The sequence below is a fragment of the Chrysochloris asiatica genome, unplaced genomic scaffold (assembly GCF_000296735.1).
Source record: "Chrysochloris asiatica unplaced genomic scaffold, ChrAsi1.0 scaffold00340, whole genome shotgun sequence".
In the NCBI taxonomy this organism is placed as follows: domain Eukaryota; kingdom Metazoa; phylum Chordata; class Mammalia; order Afrosoricida; family Chrysochloridae; genus Chrysochloris; species Chrysochloris asiatica.
This window is the reverse complement of record NW_006408858.1, coordinates 495,123-502,594: the sequence shown is the minus strand read 5'-3', so window position 1 is coordinate 502,594 and position 7,472 is coordinate 495,123. Positions and strand designations below refer to the sequence as shown.

The 7,472-nt window shown below is 41.1% G+C and overlaps 1 pseudogene; it reads right to left on the bottom strand.

Annotated features, from left to right (window-relative positions):
- Positions 1-5,292: 5,292 nt before the first annotated feature.
- Positions 5,293-7,454, bottom strand: LOC102842205 (annotated as a pseudogene).
- Between the last annotated feature and the right edge of the window lie 18 nt (positions 7,455-7,472).

Below are 7,472 nucleotides of genomic sequence, written 5' to 3'. Positions count from 1 at the left end.
AGAGCGCCCTCTGCTGTCAGTGTGCATGTCTGTGGCCTCCTGGATGAGCTCACCAGTTCTGGCTGCAGGGTGGGAGCCTCGCCCAGTGAGCAGAGCTATGGGTGTACTGCAGGATGTCCTCTTCCACTTGGTGTGCTTATCTTACAGAAGAGCTGTACCTGCAGTGCTTGGCAGTCTGTTCTTCCAAGTGTAGTGTTACTTTGTTGAAAATTATTTGATGGCACTATCTGTGCATAGGTGTGAATGCTAAGTTTGCACTGGACACATTCCTACCTGTCTTATTTTAGAGGTACCTGCAGTATTTTTGTGTGTGTATGTAAAAAAAAAATCCAATTTGGACAAAATAAAAAACCCAAAAAGTTCTGTGGTTTCCATGTCAAATATGAAGCCTGTGCTCAATTGTGGGAGATTTTTTTTTTTTTTTAAAGTTTTTATTGTGAATTAAGTAATAGTTCACATGGGAGAACATCAGTTTTACATTCATCCTATGTTATTTTGTTTCATTGCAATAATTATAATCTCTGTGCATCATCATTCAACAGTATTTGCTTCTATTCCCTCTATTTTTTTTTTTTTTTTGGATGTACACAAAAACACTCAGGAATATATAATCATTTAAACAACCCAATGGCACATTCTACAAGGCTACCTCCTGGCCACCAGCACACAGCCTTTATCCATTAGTCTGGAGTCCTCAGCTGCTCCCTCTCTCTGTGTCCTCATCTCTGCCTCCGTCTCTGCTTCGCTGAATAGGGTCCCACATTCCGCTCATGCTCTTCTCCCTTGATGATCCTAGGGTCCTTTGTTCCTGGACTGTAAGATTAACTACTCCCCTTTAACTTCTACTATAAAGGTTGTTGTGTGCTGTGGAGTTGGTTCCGACTCATAGCGACCCTGTACAGGGTTTCCGAGGCTGTAAATCTTTACGGGAGCAGAAAGCCTCATCTTTCTCCCATGGAACAGCTGGTAGTTTCTAACTGCTGACCTTGTGGTTCGCAGCCCGACTCGTAACCACTACACTACCAGAGCTTCTTTAAAGGTAGAAGTTACAAAACTTATACCTTTATAGTCACATTAGTCATGATAACAATTACTCACTATTGAATCATAAGAATCTTACCCCATCTTCTTTTACCAGACCCATCTTGTTGTTGTGAAGTGCCATCAAGTCGATTCCGACCCATAACAACCCTGTATAGGGTTTCCAAGGAGCAGCTGGTGAGCCTGAACCGCCAACCTTGCAGTTCAAATGGCTTTGCAGTCTGGCGCATTAACCCATAGCACCACACCAGGACTCCCTAGACCCATCTAGACAAGATGAAAACTATTCAGTGGGGATTCTACCTTCCCCACACACTCTGAAACTAATTTCCCTCTTGGAAATTTGTAAGCCAGTCACTTCATGCCTTTATCGCCCCTTCATTTTAGGTAGCTAATATCTAAGGTGCCTGTCCCTATCTACCCTGTATATAGAGGGGATAGGATGAAGACTCCTTCCCTCTCGGCTGGTATTTTAATCTGGTAGCGTAGTGGTTACGAATCAGGCTGCTAACCCTAGGTTCAGCAGTTCAAAACTACCAGTGCTTCCACGGGAGAAAGATGAGACTTTCTGCTCACATAAAGATTTACAGCTGTGGAAACCCTATGCAAGGTTGCTATGAGTTGGCACCAACTCCATAGTCATAGCCACCACACATTCAAAGTATAGGTCAAATTCATCAAATTGTAGCAATTTATACTTTATCAATTTTTTTTTTTTTTTTAACCTTTTCTAGTTGAGTTCTGATCATCAAGCCATCGAAGCTAGGTCAAAGGGGTACTATCTGCAAGTTTGGGCATTCTTGCGTGTCTCCCCTCACTTCCTATCAGCTGGACACTTCACTCTCATCTCTAGCCCTCCATGGCTAGGTCCTTGCCCATGGGCTCAGGAGTTCAAACCAGCTATCCCTTCCTCTTCTCTCATCTCCAGGTCTACGGAGGTCTATGGAACATGGCTGAACTCGACCCATATCTTCATTTCTGTTTTTCCCCCACTTCCACTTACCAATAGACCAACGTGGTCACTAGTAAGCTTACATGCCTATTTGTGTATTCCCTTTGAGTTCCAGTCTTGGAGGGATGTTTGTGCTGAAGGGATTCTATTGCTTGCCTTGATGGCTCACCAGTGAACAACTTGTTTGTTCTTGTAGTAGCCATTCAGAATGTCATTTTTGTTTTTTCCTGCTGGTATTTCTTTCAAGAAGTATCTTCTGTTCCTCTAGCTACTCCAGTCTGGTCTGCTTGTCCTTTCCAGTGGGAATGCCCCACCTCAGAAGTTTCTGGATAGGGCTCGGGATTCCATTTAAGGTCCTATATACTACAAAGGCTTTGTAAGAAGCCTACTTCACTGGGAAAGTTCTAGAACCCCTTTTAGGTTTTCCAATCAGTTATAGGCTAAAGACGGACTTATAAACTTTCTGTAATTATGTTTCTTGATATTCCTTTCTATCCTACTCAAGTGTCTATTTTACAATAGTAGGCAAGGGAAACCAATACTCATAAGACAGTATTTCATTCATAAGACATTATTTCCTGAGGAAGATTCTTGGTGAGGCTGCACTGTTGGCTTTTATGGGACCCAAAAAGCCTAGGTTCATGCATCACATACTCTCCAAAGGATGCTCTAGCTAGGAAGCTGTGCCATGTGGGCACCCCTACAAATTAGGGCTGTCTCTGGTCACAGATGGGGAGGATGATCAGGGACCAGGGCCACTGAAAATGTCTCAACAGACTTTAGCTTTCCATGAATGCACTCACTACAGCACCAACTCAAAAAACTGCCACCAACTGTCTTGAATCTTGGTTTTCCTTGCATTATATTATAAAATAGATACTGGAGGTGAGAGAAAGGAATAGCCAGAAACATCACCATAGAAAGCTTGTAAGTCCATCTTCTGCCTATAACATTGGTATACCTAAAATGGGGCTACAACATGCCCAGTGAAGGAGGCTTCCTGTGGAGCCTCTGCATTACATAAGACTAGGTGGAAGCCTGAACCACATCCAGATCTTCAGAGATGGGAAATTTCCACTTAAAAGGATGAGCATACCAGCCTGGAGCGGCTAGAAGAACAGAGATACTTCTTGAAAGAAAGACCTACAGGAAAAATACAAAACAACATAGGCAGACTGACTGTTAATTACAAGAACAAGCAAGTTGCTTGCCCAGGAGACATCAAGGCAAGTGGTCGGGTTCCCTCAGTGTAAACCCTCTTCCAAGACTAAGACTCAATGGGAATACACACTCTGATTGGTGACCACTCTTGTCACCGATATGGGAAAGTGAGGGATAAACAGCAATGAAGCTGCAAGCCCTACAATGTTCAATAGACTCCTGTGAACCCAGGTGGAGACCTGGTTGGCAAGCAGTGTGGCAAGACCTGAGGACTCTTGGGCCCAGAGTCAGTGACATAGCCACAGAGGACTAGACTGGAGAGTGAAGCGTCCAACTAGTAAGAGAGGGCATATGCATTTAGAACACCCACACTTGCAGATAATACCCACTTGACCTGGCTTCAATGACTGGATGATCAGAGCTGAACTAGAAGAAGAAAGAAGAGGGAAAAAAGAGTAATCTGATACAATTTGATGAACTTGACATACACCTATGGATGCAGTAGCTCAAAAGAGGGAACAAATCCTTACAGCAAGGATCATTCCCAGCCCCTCCATACACAGAATAGACAGGGATGGGCAACTTGCACATTGGCTACCCAAAAGGAGTGTGGACTACAAAGGCAAGAAGTGACTGGCTTACAAGCTTTCAAGAGGGACCCTGGATTCAGAGGGCGTGAAGGAAGGTAGAATCTCCACTGAGTAGTATCCAATCTGTCTAGGCAGGGCTGATGAAATGTGGATGGGCCTCTTGTGATACAATAGTGAATAATTGTTATCAGAACTGCTTGTGAGGGTTGGAAATGTAAAGGTAGACATTTTGTAGCAAGGAGGGGAGTGATTAATGTTTCAGTCTAGTACCGGAGATCCCTGGGACCATCAAGGGAGAGGAGCAGAGAGCGGGACCCTACCCAGAGAAGCAGTGATGTCTGAGATGGAGGGATGACGTGGAAAGATGGAGCAGTTGGGGACTTTAGACACAGGGAGAGAGGCTGTATGCTGATGACGGGGGTGGGGGTGGGGGCAGGCTTGTAGTGTATACCCTTTGGTTGGTAGATGATGCATGGAGGGGATTGTAACCATGGCAATGAAATTATGTACAATAGAATGAATGTAAAACTAATGTTCTCCCATGTAAACTAACACACAATTCACAGTAAAACATTAAAAAAAAAAGAAAAAAGAAAAAACTGCCACCAAGTGGATTCCAACTCACAGCAACCCTATTATGTCAGCTCTACTAGAGCAGAGAGGCTAGTGGGTTTGAACTGTAGCCCAATGCCTAACCCACAGTCCCACCAGGGCTCCTTCACTACAACACAAACACACAAAAAGAAGTTTCTTTTCCCTAACTGTCCTCTTCATACAAGCTTGTTCTGTGTCTGCTGCTATTCTAAATCCTCCACTGCCTTCCCTAGCCCACTTCCACATTGGGTGCCCAAGCCAAACAATTGTGTCTGCTCCCTGGAAAGCCAGTCTTGTTCATTTTCAAGTGCTCCAAAACCATCATGCTACAAGCACTCAACAACTGTCTATTCCCAACCCTGATAGTTCTCTTATTTTAATAAGAAAACACTACACAGAACATCTTGAAATAAGTCATTAACTCAAACAGCAGACATGATATTTGTTATTGTTTGTTAAGTACCATCAAGTCAGTCTAACTCTTAGCAATTCTGCATAAGGTTCCAAGGAGCAGCTGGTGGGTTTGAACCACCAACCTATTGGTTAGCAATTCAGTGCTTTTTCTAAAGTGCCACTTCAGGACTCCAGACATGACACAGGTAAAGAGGAAACAGAATAGTCATCTGACAGAACAAGGAAATTACCAAAAATGAATCATAAAGATATAAAGAGAAGGGAAGTTGAGTGAGAAGCTACAATGTACTTTGAATAAATTTCCAGAATTGATGCAAAACCTCAATATTCAGGTTGAGGAGGCACATTTGAGTCCTGAGAACTGTAAATAAAAGTATAAATAAAAAGTCAATATGTAAGTTAAATCTTTGAAAATATTAAATTACACAGTAGGGCTAGGAGGACTGCAAATGTTCCTACTATCTCCTGTACCACAGCACTCAAATCACATGATCAAATTGTTGGGAATATTACTTTTTTATTTTAACTACAACAATTTACTCAAACTTCTTTAATTAGTGATCTAAGATGGTCTAAGTGATATTCTTCTATGAAGGATTCTGCTTGATTCAAAGCTTTTATTTTCACTAGAATCAAAATTATTTCTTTCACTTCATCCCTGAATTCACCCCTATAATTTATGTGCTGACTGTAATAGAAATTGGATGAAGTTTTCTAGCTGGGGAATAGATGTCCTCATAGTAGGGTTTTCAAACCACCGTTCTGGAAGACATGCTGCTATCTCGCTACACTTTTAAACAACATATGGCCCAGGTATGGAATTAAGAGCTGTGTGGCTCTGTGGGCTAATGCATCAGAATGCAAAGTCATTTGAACTGCTAAGTTGGTGGTTCAAGCTCACCAACTGCTCCTTGGAAACCCTATACAGGGTTGCTATGGGTTGGAATTGCCTTGACAGCACTTAACAACATAATATAGTGATTTAGCAGCTTTCCCATTCCAAGCTCTTGCAAGGCCTCATCTGGGAGGAGTCCATTCCAAAGAAGAATATTGCAGAAGAGCTTAAGACCTGACCAGAACCTGTCTTTCTTGGAATTTTGAATGTGGTGATATTTTGTTTTCTACAACATTCTTTGGATACAGAGGAATAAAAACCTCTTCTGTTGCCTTCTTTAGTCTTGAAATAATGGATTTAAGTAATCCTTCATTTTCACAAGTCGAATGCTCTTCACGACTCATTCTGCAGTGTGTTATTAAGTTTGTTATCTGTGTGGCCCACAAGGGATCCCAAATGAATTCCACAAAGTCTGTAAGTCGAGGAATCACCGTTTTGTTGATGATAGCAGTCAAGATTTTTTTTTAATATCAGAACTAGTGTCTTCTTTGAATCTTCCATACTGCTATCTACAAATTCTTCTGTAGATGTAAACCAAGGCATCTGTTTTGAACCTACGGAATCCAGCTGAAGTGGATTCCAGTCAATCAACTGAATCTGTATTAGGGGATTTAAAAGTTTCTGGATGCACAAACTAATGAAAGCTTCATAGTAGGAATCAGGAAACTTTTGTCGCCACTGTTGAAATTTCAACAAAATATTCTGAATGCTACAAAAATTATCATGCACATCTTCAAAAATCTTCTTATGATCCGGTAAATTGTCACCTTTGCAGTTTTGGAAGTTATTTATTTCTGCTGAAGGCAATTCATCATCACTATATAGTCCTTCCTCATGACTACAATTCCCAGAAAGTACCCTTGCTTATCTTCTTTGTGTCCTTCGAGATTCAATTTCTTCTAAAATCCCCTGTGTTTTTTCATCTATAGCTAAGCTTCCACTTTGTTGATGTCTCAACATTGCATGATAACTGTTGTAAATACATTGATTCATGTTTTAATTCATCTTGTCTGTGCTTCATAAAGGTCATGGCTTGTTTTAAAAGGATTGCATGCATGGATGATTCTATTTCTTTTCATTAAAGCAATTAAATTTTCCACATAAATTTTCATGCTTTTATAGAATTTATAATTTAGACCTTGATTTGATGAATTCTTTAGATTCTGAATTGTACTCTTTGAGCTCTTGACATCTTAAATGTATTTTTCATATTCCCTCAGGTGTGAATGATATCCTGTAACAATGTTAATCTATTATTTTATTTTCTCTTTATTATTTCTAAATTTACTGGTGGAAATGAAATAGAAGTATCAAATTTCTTCACTTTTTGAGATTCACTTCTCTGACAAAGATCTGTGTCTCTTCCCTCTATGATTTTTAACTGCTTTCCTCATCTGTTGCTCTTCCCAAACATCTTGCTTTTCATCATCTTGACTTTCTTCACTTATGGTTGTTGTTTCTTCAGCCATTCTTTGTCCAAGTGTTTGAGGCTTTGGGGTAAATGGTATTCTTTCTTCATGGGCATCAGGCTCACTGATAATCTTCATCACAGTTCTTTAGACCAGAGGTGGTGGAGGTCTGTTTTACATCCAAAGAAATACAGTCTTCTCGGGCCCTGGCCAGTTCACGTTTTCTGCTGGCTGCCTAACAGTCGCTCCTTGGAAATCCTATACAGGGTTGGTATGGGTCGGAACCGACTCAATGGCACTTAACAACAAAGAGGAAAGCAATGCTAATGATGAGAATTCCTTTTCTTCTGGAAATAAACTTGGATCATCCTGACTTTCTGAGGAGTGATGTGTTCCATTTGCTTCAGCAGGTGAGG